This window comes from Platalea leucorodia (assembly GCF_965183815.1).
Source record: "Platalea leucorodia genome assembly, contig: HAP1_HAP1_SCAFFOLD_167, whole genome shotgun sequence".
NCBI lineage: Eukaryota > Metazoa > Chordata > Aves > Pelecaniformes > Threskiornithidae > Platalea > Platalea leucorodia.
The window spans coordinates 83,915-99,488 of record NW_028121382.1 but is presented as its reverse complement, the minus strand read 5'-3'; positions in this window follow the sequence as shown (position 1 = coordinate 99,488).

Here is a 15,574-nt window from a genome sequence, read left to right as displayed (position 1 = left end):
GTGTCCAGAGGAGGGCAACGAAGTTGGTGAAGGGTCTAGAGCACAAGTCTTATGAGGGGCGGCTGGGGGAGCTGGGGTTGTTTAGTCTGGAGAAGAGGAGGCTGAGGGGTGACCTTATCGCTCTCTACAACTACCTGAAAGGAGGTTGTAGCGAGGTTGGGGTCGGTCTCTTCTCCCTAGTAACGAGTTGTAGAACGAGAGGAAACGACCTAAGCTACGCCAGGGGAGGTTTAGGTTAGACATTAGGAAAAACTTCTTCACTGAGAGGGTGGTCAAACTTTGGAACAGGCTGCCCAGGGAAGTGGTTGAATCTCCATCCCTGGAGGTATTTAAAGAACAGATGGATACGGTGCTCGAAGACATGGTATAGATGGACTTGGCAGTGATAGGTTGACGGTTGGACTCGATGATCTTAAGGGTCTTTTCCAACCTTGACGATTCTATGATTCTATGATTCTATCCTGGGTCTGTGCCACGGATAATCCCTGGGAATAAATCCCAGGGGTATTCCTTGTGCTGGAAATGCCTGGGATCATCTCTAGCCAAGAGATGGTTGCAAATATTTTGAGGAGGGGAAGTAAAAAAAATGGAGAACATGTTTTTTTTTTTTTACCAAAGCTTTCACTTTTCCTCTCTAAAGTACTCATTCATCAGCCCTTTTGTCTTTTCCCTGGGCAGGGTGTCCTGGTTGCAGGACTCGGGACCTTTGCTATGGTCCAAGAGTGATTCCACGGCAAAGGAGTGGTGTTTGCTGCTTGCAGATCCATCTTCCAGCTGGACATTGATGAGTTATGGCTGCGGGAGCTTGTGTTCCCCACAGGGATTATGCCTGGTGAGAAGGCAACGGACATGCCTGCCAGTGCTGCAGAGCGGTCTCTCCCCTCTCCTTCTAACCCTCCCATCCCTTCTCCCCTTTCGTGCCTGCCTCTGTTGGTCTCTCTCTCTCCCTCCCTGCATCCATCCCTGGGTTTCCTACAATGGGGCAGGGGAAGATGCATCTCCAAATGGGAGAGGGGAGAGCTGGGCTCATAGCTTAGGCTCCAACCCTGTATAACTAGGCAAGATGGACAGATAAACCAAGTGTTTCCACCAAAGAAGAAGTAGCACAATCACTTTTCTTTTTCTCCCCTTTCTCTCTCTAAAACAATGGCATACCTTTTGTAGGTATCCTGTAGGCAGGTCAAAGCCTGAGGAGAACAACCTTGCTAAAACTTTATTTGGGAAATAAATGTGGTCCAAAGTCCACTGCCTCACAGAAGCGACTGCAGGAAAAACAGAGAAACTCCCAGAAGTGCTCTCAGCCCTGCTCGGAGGAGGCGGAGAGAGATTAGCTACAGTTTAGACCAGCCCTGTAAAGTCTCCTGTCCACCTTTTGTCAAACCGGCAACCTCGTGACATTTTCCTTTTTCAATACGCTACTGCTACAAAACCATGAGCACGTCCTTTTAGATGCCATTAAATCAGCAGATGGCATCTTCCTGAGGAGCACCTTTAATGTTAAGTGGCTATCAAACGCCATCCACCTGATTTGCATTTGTCTCAAAGGCAGCCTTGACCTCTCCTCATTCAGTATTCCTCAATTATGACAGTGCATACAATTCATCCAACTACCTCCTCCCGGAAAAAAAAAATAAAAAGTTGCAGAAACAATGAGCATCAACTTTCAAAAAAAACCCGAAATGGCGGAGATGGAGAAAATCAGTAATGAAGTGAGGAGGAGGAGATGGAATTGGATCGGTCATGTCCTGAGGAAAAAAAACAACAGAAGACTGCGCTGTGGCCCTTGGGTGGACGGAAGCGGCACGGCACGCAGCCACAGACCGATTGAAGTGGAAGAACGATGTTCGCGCCTTGTGTGCCTCCTGGCACTGAGAGAATTCAGATCAGATCAGATACAATTCGTCAACTCTTTTAAAAATAACTTCAGAATACAAATAGCTCACAGCGTATTTAAACATGATAGATAACACTGTGTAACTTAGCTATCTAATAAATAGCGCAAAAGCAGAAGCAGTCAAACTGAAAATCTTCCAGGTGACTGCCTGCCCTTTGGGCAATTTCCAAAGCAAATATTCAAGTCATTGCCTTAAATCTTTTCGTAACCGATCCACAACAGATCTCTTATTTATAGGTAGTGTCCTGTAAAGATATAACCATATCCCTAACCCTTAAAAATGACATAGAATGTCAGTGAAGAATCTGAGCCATTTACAGTTCTCGTGAACCACTTATCAGTGTACTTTTATTTCTTTGAAGCTGTGGCAGGAGTGTGTATCGTCATCAGAACAAAACCAGTGACACCTTGGATTCACTGACACGGAGGCAAACCTCCCGCTGACTTCACAACCTAAACCAGACTTTTACCATCAGCCTTTGATTCCCAGCCTGTGTCTCCTAAAAATGAATTACCCTCACCCCCTCAGAGACAGAGGGCTAAAGCAGAGCACTGTTTCACTTTCAGACACGTGAGGTGGACTGCTGGATGGTTTTGGAAGTGAATGGCAACTGGGAAGCACAGCGTGGTAGCTTGAATTCCTGTGGCACATAACAAACAGCGGCTGAGTTTAGAGAGGAACGTGGCAGCAGCATTCATGGATCTGCTATCATAATGCTGATGTCCCATGAAGCCAGTAGAGGCCACGAGTCCAGTGCATTCAATGCTGCTGTTTTTCTGTGCGCTTAGTGGATTTGCTGGTGATGACATGTGGTTACTTCTGATTATCAGCTGCTGAGAGAGACACGTATCGTAGAATCATAGAATGCTTTGGGATGGAAGGGACCTTTAAAGGTCATCTAGTCCATCCCCCCTGCAATTGGCAGGGACATCTTCAACCAGATCAGGTTGCTCAGAGCCACATCCAGCCTGGCCTTGAACGTTTCCAAGGATGGGGCATCTGCCACGTCTCTGGGCAACCCGTTCCAGTGTTTCACCACTCTCATCGTAAAAAATGTCTTCCTTCTATCTAGTCTGAATCTCCCCTCTTTTAGTTTAAAACCATTGCCCCTTGTCCTATCGCTAGTGGCCTTGCTAAAAAGTCTGTCCCCATCTGTCTTATAAGCCCCCTTGAAGTACTGAAAGGCCGCAATCAGGTCTCCCCGCAGCCTTCTCTTCTCCTGGCTGAACAACCCCAGCTCTCTCAGCCTTTCCTCATAGCAGAGGTGTTCCAGCCCTCTGATCATTTTTATGTAAATGCGTGCTGCATCTCCTGATTGAGACCTGAGACTCCTCCCAGTGCTAACTCACGCCACCAGTGAAAAGGCTGGTCTTCTCCATTTGCAGAAATGAATGAATACCTGCCCTGTTGTCTATCTCTTCTGATAGTTGTGGGCATCTACAGGGAGGCAAAACAGGGCTGCCTGCGCTTCTTGATCCAAAATAGGCCCATCTTCATTAGGAGCATGTCCCTGCTAACAGAGGTACCAGCTGTTCCCTCTGCTGTTTGGGGCACCTGCAGCCTTGAAGAGAGCAACGGTGGCAGATTGCGTGAGCATCCCGACTGGAAAGAATGGGTGCATTGATGCCGGATTGCTGGAGAAGATCTTGCTTGGCTTGTGCAAGCCAGGCCAGCAGCTTCACCCAGCAGCTCTCCCCACTCAGCGCAGAGAGCTGAACCACTTGCGTACAATCCCACACCGCCCTTGCCCCACACTGGCCAGAGGGTGCTGCCCAGGGCCCCCAGGATGGTGATGTTTGGACCAGGGGTGCTGTGAAGGAAACCACCCTGGAAAGGCAGGGATAGCTGCAGGGCAGGCAGCGGGGGAGAGGGAAAGGGCCGCAGTGCCCCTAGGGAGACAGCTCCATCGCCCAGGCTGCTCTAAGCCCCGCTCCCGCAGGACTCCCCTGCCACCAGGCTTTCCCGAAGGAGAGCAACACCCCGGGTGTCAGGCTGCTCCCCCGGGACTGCCCCCGCTTCTGGGCTCCAGCGTGCGCAGTGCCCTGGGACCTGCTCCTCACCACTTCCCCCAGCACTGCCCTCCTCTGTGGGCTCTGCCCGCTGCCAGGGCTGGAGGGAGCCCAGGCCTCCAGGCTGCTTTAACCCCCTCCAGACTCCCCCTAATCGGGCACTCTCCTGAAGCACCAGTCTTGCCAAATGGGTTCCTTATGCCACGGGCCCTGGGCAAACAAAGCTTATCAGAGATGCTGTGGGGACAAACATCCCTCCCCTGGCCAGGGGAGCTCTGTCCCCACAATTAGCTCTGAGTGGCTTCCTGGGGACAAGCGCCCGCTTCATCGTGTCCCTCTGGATGACCACATCCTGCTCAGGGAGAGCGCTGGCCTGGACCAAGGACGAAAGCATTGAAGGGACACTTTGTTGGCACAAAGGCCTTTGGTGAGCTGTGGCCAAGTCCCAGGCAGGGACAGGGCTGAAGCCAGAACCTTGTTGGGGATGGGGTCACTGGGACCCCCTGTCTGGGGGCAACTCTGCAGAGTGGGACCCATGTTGTCTGGGAGGGCACGGTGGCCCCAGGCGGTGGCAGGGTGAGGGCCAGGGCAGGGAATATTCCCCTCCGTTTTCTTCTTTGGGGCAGCCGTGGCTGGGGACTGCAGCAGTTTGGGGCCTGCAGTGCAGGGGAAATGGGGTGGGCTGTAGCTGGGCACTGCGACCACCCCAGCACTTCCCCCAAGCCAAGCCCTCGTCTCCCGCTGCCCAGCATTCACCAGTGTTCCCCACTGCCAGTGCCTCCAGTGTCTGAAGAGCCCAGTCACACAGCAGTGCCCATTGCCCATGCCCCAAGTTGTCCTCCCACCTTCCAGTATTCCCTAATCCCAGGGTCCCTGGTGCCCCAAGAAGAGGGGTCAGTCCCAGCCCCGTCTGTACCCAAGGGGCTGGAGAGGGCTCAGAGACAATTCTGCTTAGGGATCCCCAGTTTGAGGCTGGCATCATCTCAAGGGAGTCCCAGAAGGAAAGACTGGCCTGGGAGGCGAGTGGCACTGGGAGATGGCAGTGCTGGGAGCTGATGGGCGCTGGGAGGTGGGGGCATCTGGCTTTGGGGGGCTGTTGGAGGGTGGCTTTGTGTTGGAGCGGTGGGTCGTCACCGTAGGGTTTCCAGCAGTTGGCGGTGCAGTGCCCACCCCCCTCGCCACCTGCAGATGCCTGGGCCCTTCCCCGTGCAGCTGCCTCATGCAGGAAGCTGGACTGATGCCGGGGAAGGTGTCTGGATCAGTGCCGAGGCAGGGGCGACTCTGTGCCAGAGTTGGGCTTGTTGCCAGGGCTGGTGTCTCTGCCAAGCCTGGCTTTGCCCTGGGGGCTCTTGGGGCAGGGAGGGGCAAGGAGGAGTCCTGGGAGGGATAAATCTGCCCGTTACCTTCTGCACCCTCACCCAGGACTCACCACACTGCAGAGGAAGATGAAGGTCGCAGTGCTCAGCGTGGCCCTGCTCTTCACCATCCTGCTGTGCACCCCGGCAGATGCTCAGGTGAGTCCTCAATGCCACGGGGAGGGGCTCAAGTCTGGGGACGGCTCTTGGCTGCAGGACGTCAGCTCTCCTGCAGAATGGAATCATAGTGGTGAGCACGAAACCCCGTGACTTGGCCTCTCCCTTTCCCAAGCAAGGAGCTCCTCCAGGCTCCCCTGCATCTCCAGCCCGGGGCAATGCAGCTTTCTCCCTTGCACAATTCCACCTGTTCCCTCCACTTTGCCCACAAAAATTAAACTTCTTGTGCCCAGAGCCCAAGTTCCTCAGTGAATGGTTGGACCTGTTCCCTCCCTGGGAGGGTCCACTGCAAACTCCTGGGAGGGCCCCCACCGCTTTCTTGTCTTGGTGCCCCCACATCCCTCCCTTTTGGGGCTCCCCATCCCATCCTTTTGGTCCCCTCAGTCATCTCCTCCCCGGGATCTCCTCCGTGTCCTATCTAGGGTCCCTAAATGCCCTCCCTTTGGTCACTCCCAATGCCTTTCTTTCAGTCTTTCCGCTCAGGCCCTTGCCTTTCATCCTGTCCACTGCAGTAGTGTCCCCAGATCCCCTTCCTTGAATCGCCAATCCCAAACACTCTCCCAGTCCTCTCGCTTTGGTCCTCTCCAGTCCTCTTCCTTCTGGCCCCGGCAACCACCTCACTTGATGTCCCTGTATCCCCTCCACTTGTATGCCTTTACCGTTCACTTGCATCCTACGCAGTCCTGCCCGTTCAACACCCCCGGCCCAGTCTCTTGGGCCCCACTAATTCACCCCAGTGCCCTTTCTTTGGATCTCTCCCACTCTCATTCTCTTTGGAGACCCCAAATTCCCCCCGCTAGCTTTGTCTCCATCCCTATCCCTGGTCCCTGCATGAACAGGAATCCCAGGTGAAACATGGGAGAATGGGGCTGAGGGGAGCAGAAGGCATTTACCCCCTCAGACCAGGGGGAAACCATGGGCCTGGGGGGACTGGGGACACCTGTGCCCCACATGCACCCACACCAAGGTCCGATCCAGACCACTCCTTTGCTCTCCTTCCCTAGGAGGTCTTGGAGGGAAGTGGAAGTAATACCCTGCAGGTAAGTAGTGGGGTGGACTTGGAGAGCGTCTAGTCTGGGGAACTGCAGGAAAGTTTGGTCCTCCCATCCCTTGCTGGGACTGGGGACATCCCAGTGACCAGTGAGGTCTCATGGTCTCTCTGCAGGTGGGGGACGAAGTTGAGGGACTACTGGAAGATGAGGTGGGTACCAGGAGTTCTGCTGGCCCAGACCCTGCCCTTCCATGTCCATGGCACTCCAGGGCATCCCAGTACACCCCAGTGCACCCCACTGCAACTCTAGAGAACACCCCTGCACCCACTCTTTTCCCACGCAGGCCCCCTTCCCCAGGGTCCCCGTTGCATTCCCATCCATCCCATCACAACCCACTACACCTTCGGGTGCCCCAGTACACAGCCACGCACCCAGGTGGGCCCTTTCCCCAGGACCCCACTGCTTTCTGTGCACCACCATACAAACTCACGTACCCCATGTTTCCATGGAGGCACCTTCTCCAAGGACCCCGTTGCTTTCCCCTGCCTGCCTGTACTCCCCAGTGCACCCAAGCAAGTCCCTAACCCTCTCTTTCTCCCCAGTCCCTTCCGCCTAAGCTGTTGAGGGCGCTTCTGCAACGCAGAACATTGCCTGTAGCCGTTGATGTCCAGGTGAGCAGCATCAGGGCATCTCCAGCCCCACAAAGCATCTTGGGCCCCGGGGGATCCCTGACTCACCTTCCCCAAGGACCCCATTGCTTTTCCCCTGCCTCCCAGTACACCCCAGTGCACCCAAGCGAGTCCCTAACCCTCTCTTTCTCCCCAGTCCTCTGCGCCTCAGCTGTTGAGAGCACGTCTGCACCGGAGAGCATTGCCTGTAGCCGTTGATGTCTAGGTGAGCAGCATCAGGGCATCTCCAGCCCCACAAAGGATCCTGGGCCCCAGGGGATCCCTGAGCGCACCTTCCCCAAGGACCCCATTGCTTTCTCCCTGTGAGAGGGAAAGAGATGGGACTGTCCATGATCCATGTCCCCGGGTGAGCTGACAGAGCCACCCCCATGCCTTTCCTTGCACCCAGTGGGGCTCTGCAGACCCAGCGTGTTGCTGTGCAGGCCAGGCAGGGGCTCTGGTGCCATACAGACCCCCAGGGTCATTGTGAGGGCTGGGCAGGGTTCTGGGAGGTTTAGGGACATCCCGGGGTAATGACACACTGGGCAAGGGGCTCTGGGTGCCATATGGATCTCAGGAGAGCCAAGTCCTGTCCTGGGGATATTGAGGGCTCCAACTCCCTTCTCCTGCCCCAGCTCTCTGCAGAGAGAGATGGTGGGGACAAGGCTCCTCTCATGTTCCAGCGGACATTGGGGGTCTCATTTCAGGCTCTGTCTTTCAGGACCAGAACCGGTGGTGACACCCCTGTCCTGTCCCCCTCCAGCGGCATGAGGAGATGATCATCCCTGGATGACCCCACTTGATCCCTTGGGAGCCCTGGGCCATTTCCCTCTCATGATCAATAAACCCCTTCAGCAAAGCTATGCTCTGCATGTGTGGGTGTGTGCGTGTCCATGTCCCCTCTCCTCTGCCAGTGCCCAGACACCTGAGTCCTCTCTGGCTGCACCACCATGATGAGCAGAGCGGCTGAGGAAGCCCAGATGTCTGGGGTGCCTCTGGAAAGGAGATCCCCTTCCCACCCAGCATGTGCCGCCAGATACGGGCAGATTAGGGCAAGCTGGAGTGTCCCCCCAGGAGGCTGGGCAAGGCAAGGGGCAGACAGTGGGCAGGGTGATCTTGGGGCACCTGCTGTTTTGGAGGCACAGTGGGAAACAGGTTCTTACTGGGGCTGTAGTGAGCACCATCCCTCAAACAGCACCATTGGGTGTCGGGGCAGGAGAGGAGCACGGACAGGCAGTCCGGATCCCTGGGTCCTCTGCCCCGCTCTGGGAGGGGCGGTGGTTCCCTGCCCCATGGACTCAGCACTCCTGGCTTCACAGGAGATTTCAGAGCCCCATGCTGGGCCCGTGTGCCTTCCCAGACCCCCAGCCCACACCCTTCTCTCGGACACGCCCCCAGCACAGGCCCGGAAGGCATGTTGGGGCCAGCGGATACTGCAGAGAATCCCCCCGGGATGTGTGGCCCAGCTCCATCACCATGGGAGTGGGAGAAGCTGGCTCCCTGGCGCTGAGCCTCCGTGGGACTTCTCTGGTGTCTAGAAGTGAGGTTCTGCACCAGCTGCAGTTGGTATCTCCACAAAAAGGCACAGGCAGGGCTGCTCCCTCCAGCCCAGAGGCCTGCTCTGAGGTGATTTGGGGGGCTGGAAGTGGCCAAGGTTAATTGCCAGTGAACAAGAGAGTAGGAGAGCGAGAAACAAAAACAAAACGAAAAATACCTTTGCCTCACCACCCCTTCTTCCCAGGCTCAGCTTCACTCCTGACTCTTCTAGCTTCTCCCCCCGAGCAGCGCAGGGGGGATGAGGAATGGGGGTTGCGGTCAGTCCATAACGCTTTGTCTCTGCCGCTCCTTCCTCCTCACACTCTTCTCCTGCTCCTGTGTGGGGTCCCACCCATGGGATACAGCCCTTCACAAACTACTCCAGCATGGGTCCTTTCCACAAGACACAGTCCTTCACGAATGGGCCGCTCCAGTATGGGTTCCCCACAGGGTACACTGCTTTCGAGTGGGTCCCCCACAGGCCACAGGTCCTGCCAGAGAACCTGCTCCAGCACGGGCTTGCCACTGGCTGCAGCTTCCTTAGGGCCCATCCACTTGCTCCGGTGTGGGGTCCTCCAGGGACTGTAGGTGGATATCTACTCCACTGTGGACCTCCATGGGCTGCAGGGACACAACCTGCCTCCCCATGGTTTTCACCGCAGGCTGCAGGGGAATCTCTGCTCCTGCGCCTGGAGCACCTCCATCTCCTCGTTCTTCACTGACCTTGTTGTTTGCAGGCTGTTCCTCTCACATTTTCTCACTCCTGTCTCCCAGCTCTTGTGGCGCAGAGGTTTTTAAGCTTTCTTAATTATGTTATCATGAGAGCACCACCAGCTTTGCTGATGGATTCAGCTTTGGTCAGTGATGGATCCAGGTTTCGGCAGCAATGAATCCATCCTGCAGCTGGCTGGAACTGGCTCTGTCCGACATAGGGGCAGCCCCTCCTCTCTTCTCATAGAAGCCACCCCTGCAGCCCTGGCCCCTCTCCAAACCTTGCTGTGTAAACGCAATGCAGTCAGCCTTTCCCTGTTTTGCAGCAGCTGGAGGTTACAGGACTTGTGGCCTAGAAGTGTCTGTACCAATGCACTAAGGAGCTGGGAAATCTTTTCCTGTCAATTCGTTTACCTTTCTTTGGACCCATCTGCATGTTTGTCACCACCAAACACTCAGAAGAGTGGCAGGGTTGTGTGAAGGGGGACTGAAGGATGTGTGCCAGCGTCAAGCCTTGTGGGACTTCACTGATAATCTCCCTCCAGGGTGAACAGTGTTCGTTATCTCTTGGCTGTGGTTTCATCTCTCCAGGCATGCACTGAGTCACCACTGACTTTGATGTTGGGAACTTTCCCCTCACGCCACTGCATTTCATGTCTTCAGTGGGGTCGACTGCAGGGCAAGATTTGCCAGGGGGCTGGGGGAGGGACCCGAGAGTCCCCGGGACCAGTAGGATGTGAGTGGGGCTGATGGGCATCACCTTGTAGCTTGTCCCTGTTCTGTGGGCTGGGGAGAGGAGCTGTCCCCAAGCTCTCCCCTGGAGACTCACCCAGCAGCTCCTGGGAGGTTTGGCTGTGAGGTGCACCTGGCTCTCCCGTCCTGGGGCTGCCTGGCAAGGGGCAGCTGATCACCTCTGCCCCAGCCCAGACTTTCTCCTGTTTCCTCCTACGGTTCTTGGTCACATTCTAACAACAACAAAAGAAAAAAAACCAAACACCCCCTCCCAACCCAGCCTTTGTGCAAGTTTCCCACTGCAGAGTGATTTCAGGGCAGAGGGGGTCAAATTTAAATCTCTAAAGCCCTTCTGAAGGCTCTAAAACACACCCACCCACCCAGGAAACTACAAACCTGTTAGTCTAACGTCAGCACCTGGAAAAATTATGGAGAAGATCACCCTGGGCACTACTGAAAGGCATTTAAAGAAGAACGCAATCGTCAGGCACAGCAAACATGGGCTCCCAAAGGGAAAGTCCTGTTTAATGCCTTTGATATCCTTCTACAATAAGGCCACCTGCCTAGTGGATGAAGGAAAGGTGGTGGATGGAGGTTTTCTGGATTCTAGAAAGGCTTTTGATACTGTCCCTCACAGCATCCTTCTGGACAAGTTGTCCAACTGTGAGATGAGCAGGTTCACGGTGAGCTGGGTGAAGAACTGCCTGAACAGTCGGGCTCAAAGGGACCCCACTCAAGTGAATGGGGCCTGGCAACTGGTCACCAGTGGTGTTCCTCAGGGAACCTCAGTCCTAGGGCTGGTTCTGTTCAAGAGATTTATCAACAATCTGGATGCCAGAGTTGAATGCACCATCAGCAAGTTTGCTGACAATACTAAACAGAGAGGTGCTGTACTGTCTCAGGGGACAGGAGGACACAGTATAACCAGCTGGTCAAAAGAGGTGATTATCCCACTGGATTTAGTGTTGGTGCGAACTCACCTTGAGTACTTTGTGCAGTTCTGGGCCCCATAATTTCAAAAGGATGTGAAAGTACTTGAATGCATCCAGAGGAGGGCAACAAAGCTGGTAAAGGGCTGGAAGGAATGTCCTGTGAGGAGCAGCTAAGGACTCTGGGTCTGTTTAATGCCGTGGTTTAATCCCAGCCGGCAACTAAGCAGCACATATCCACTTGCTCACAGTATGGAATAGCCCTTTGGCCAATCTGAGTCAGCTGTCCTGGCTGTGCTCCCTCCCAGCTTCTTGTGCACCTGGCAGAGCATGGGAAGCTGAAAAGTCCTTGACTAGTTTAAACTTTACTCAGCAAGAACCAAAACATCAGTGGGTTATTAACATTATTCTCATCCTAAATCCAAAACACAGCACTGTACCAGCTACTAGGAAGAAAAGTAACTCTATCCCAGCCAAAACCAGGACATCTAGTTTGGAGAAAAGGAGGCTGAGGGGCGACCCCATTGCTCTGTACAGCCTCCTGAGGAGGGGAAGTGGAGAGGGAGGTGCTGATCTCTTCTCCCTGGTGTCCTGTGACAGGATGCATGGGAATGGCTCGAAACTGCATCAGGGGAGGTTTAGACTGGACATTAGGAAGCATTTCTTTACAGAGAGGGTAGTCAAACGTGGCACAGGCTTCCTAGGGAGGTGCTTAATGCCCCATGCCTGTCAGTGTTTGAGAGACATTTGGACAATGCCCTTAATAACATGTTTTAACTTGTGGTCAGCCCTGAAGTGCTCAGGCAGTTGGACTAGATGATCACTGCAGATACCTTCCTACTGAACTATTCTCTTCTGTTCTGTTCTATTCTATTTAGCTGGCAGATCTTTAAGCACACTTTCCATAGAGCACAAGAGCTCTCGATCCCCAGGTGCAAGAAATGAGGCAAGGAAGGGAAGAGGCCGGCATGGCTGAGCTATGACCTCTTGGTCAAACTAAAGAGCAAGAAGAGAATACACAGGCAGTGGGAGAAGGGACTGGTATCTTGGGAAGAGTATAGGTACACTGCCCAGTTGTGTAAGGATGGGGTCAGGAAGGCCAAGGCTCAGCTGGAGCTGAACCTGGCGAGGGATGCAAAGAATAATAAGAAGGGCTTCCACAGGTATGTCAACCAGAAAAGAAAGGTTAAAGAAAGCGTACCCCCTCTGATGAGCAAAACTGGCAAGCTGGTAACAACAGACGAGGAGAAGGCTGAGGTGCTCAACAACATTTTTGCCTCAGTCTTCACTGGCAACCTCTCTCCTCACACCTCCCGAGTCAATGGGCCATTTGAGGAGGATCAGGCAGGAAAAGTTCCTCCCACTATAAGAGAAGAATCAGGTTTGCAACCACCTGAGGAACCTGAACGTCCATAAGTCTATGGGTCCCAATGAGATGCATCCCAGAGTCCTGAGGGAATTGGCTGAGTGGTTGCCAAACCACTCTCCATGATATTTGAAAAGTCATGGCAGTCAGGTCAAGTCCCTGGGGACTGGAAAAAGGGAAATATTGCAGCCCTTTTTAAAAAGGGTACAAAGGAGGACCCTGGGAACTACCGACCTCTCAGCCTCACCTCTGTGCCTGGGAAGATCAGGGAGCAGGTCCTCCTAGAAGCTATGCTAAGGCACATGGAAGACAGGGAGGTGACTTGAGACAGCCAGCATGGCTTCACCAAGGGCAAGTCCTGCCTGACCAACCTAGTGGCCTTCTACAATGGAGTGACTGCATCCGTGGACAAAGGAAGAGCTATGGATGTGATCTATCTGGACTTCTCTAAGGCCTTTGACACGGTCCCCCACAATCTCCTTCTCTCTAAATTGGAAGGATATGGACTTGATGGGCAGACCATTGAGTGGACAGCAAACTGGCAGGATGGTTGCATCCAGAGGGTAGTGGTCAATGGCTCGATGTCCAGATGGAGATCAGTGATGAGTGGTGTCCCTCAGGGGTCCGTACTGGGGCCAGTGCTGTTCAATATCTTCATCAATGACACAGAGAGTGGGATCGAGTGCACCCTCAGCAAGTTTGCCGATGACACCAAGCTGAGCAGTGCAGTTGACACGCCTGAGGGACGGGATTGCATCCAGAGGGACCTGGACTGGCTGGAGAGGTGGGCCTGTGGGAACGTCATGAGGTTCAACAAGGCCAAGTGCAGGGTCCTGCACCTGGGTCGGGGCAATCCCAGGTATCTGTACAGGCTGGGAGATGAAGGGATTGAGAGCAGCCCTGAGGAGAAGGACATGGGGGTACTGGTGGATGAAAAGCTGGACATGAGCTGGCAATGTGCTCTCACAGCCCAGAAAGCCAACCGTACCCTGGGCTGCATCAAAAGCAGCGTGGCCAGCAGGGGGAGGGAGGGGATTTTGCCCCTCTACTCTGCTCTGGGGAGACCCCACCTGGAGCATTGCCTCCAGCTCTGGGGTCCTCAGCACAGGAAGGACATGGACCTGTTGGAGCATGTCCAGAGGAGGCCACAAAAGTGATCAGAGGGCTGGAACACCTCTGCTATGAGGAAAGGCTGAGAGAGCTGGGGTTGTTCAGCCTGGAGAAGAGAAGGCTGCAGGGAGACCTTATTGAGGCCTTTCAGTGCTTAAAGGGGGCTTATAAGAAAGATGGGGACAGACATTTTAGCAGGGCCTGTAGCGATAGGACAAGGGGCAATGGTTTTAAACTAAGAGAGGGGAGATTCAGACTAGATAGAAGGAAGACATTTTTTACAATGAGGGTAGTGAAACACTGGAACGGGTTGCCCATCCTTGGAAACATTCAAGGCCAGGCTGGATGGGGCTCTGTGAACCCTGATCTGGTTGAAGATGTCCCTGCCAATTGCAGGGGGGATGGACTAGATGACCTTTAAAGGTCCTTTCCATCCCAAAGCATTCTATGATCATTCTATGATTCTATGCCCAGCTTGGACTTGGACCCCCAGCACTTACATTTCAGTGTGAGGCTCCCAAGATAAACCGTGATTCCTATCCGTTGTCTGTAGGAGCAACAGCACAAATGCCTGTGTCCACTGGGCCTCCCTCTCCTGCCTTTCCAGCCAGGGCAGGGGCTTGTCCTGAACTGCATGTCCAACAGGACTGGAAGGAGTCATGCCCACTTGCTCCCCTTGGCAAGCAAAAGAGCACGGCAGGCCCCTGTGCACCTCCCCTGCTGAAGAGAGGAATCCTCTCTGGAAGGACACACCGACTGCTCTGCTGCCTTCAGCTCCCAACAAGCCAGGTCCCTCTGCCTCAGAAGGTCTGAGGCTTTCTAATTCTATGTGAGTTGATGAAGATGCAGTCATCTGAAGGGAAGTGAGGTGAATGCCATTTCTGGGGACTTTCTTGTCCTGCTCACCAAATTCAGAGATGTCCCTGGTTCAGTTGCCCTGCCTCAGTTTACATCATGTTTCCAGGGCGTCAGCACTGCCTGGAGCTGTTGACGCAGTCTCCACCACCTCAGAGCTTCCATCTCACCAGGGAGTCCATTAGATGATTGTTTTTACTCTCTGCAAACCCTCAGGAGGGACACACTGCAGTCAAAACCTTTAGAGTCTCCTTTCTGCTATAAACCCTGGGACACTTCAGAGAGCAGCGAGCCTTCAGGTACTGCTGGAGACTCACCTTCGGAGCTGCTGGGAGAAGAGGGCAAGGGCAGAGTAAGGAATGAGCCCTGGTTCAGGGCTTGCAGTGAGGCCCAAGAAGTGAAGGACATGGTAGGGAAAGGGCAGAAGGTAAGACCCTGACCTTGGACTTCATTGCCCTGATCCATCAGAGCAGACGTCACTGCTTCATGATGAGGACCGCAGGTTTGGGCTGGATGTACTGAGGGTGAGTGAAGGCTGGGTCTTATTAGTCAATCTGCTGGGTCTTTGAACAGAAGAAATGAGAGCATAGAGACCTGAGTTTCAGCCTTCTCCTTTCCTGCATGTCCTCCCACCCCAGCTCCCGCCTTCCCCCAGGCACCCCTGAGCCCCTGGCACTGCACAGTGAGGCCCAGGGACAGCCCTGGGACACTCTCCCACCCTAGCTGGGTGGGTGGGAGAGTATTTGGGCAGGCTGTGTGAGGCCAGATTGCCCTGTGCCCTTCACTTCATCATTCACAGGGCTCTTTCCGTTGTCTCTTGTTTTGTTTTTCTTTTTTGTTGTTGCTGGCTTTTGCTTGTACTCTCACTCTCTCAGAAGTACGATCATGCAGGTTTTGCTCTCCAGCTCTCAGCTTTCTCACTCCCATGCAGTGGAGAGGGCTGGGGTGTCAGTCATTCTGAATAGCTTTTGGCAAACTCTCAGAACAGTTCCCGTGATGATCACTGCTGGAAGAAATGCATTCCAGCCCAAGAGGTGGGTGTCAGACACTTGAAGAGAACGGCTGTTGCAGAGAGCTGTGTTTCTCGGGCATGAGCTTTCTCCAGTCATGCACTGAGGCATGTCCCTGACATTGCCCATGCCCCCGACCCTGATCCTCTCCCACCTCACCCCTAGGCACCCTGCGGACACCCCACTCAATGTCCTACTTTTTCAGGGAGCCCCACATGCACAGCTGTCC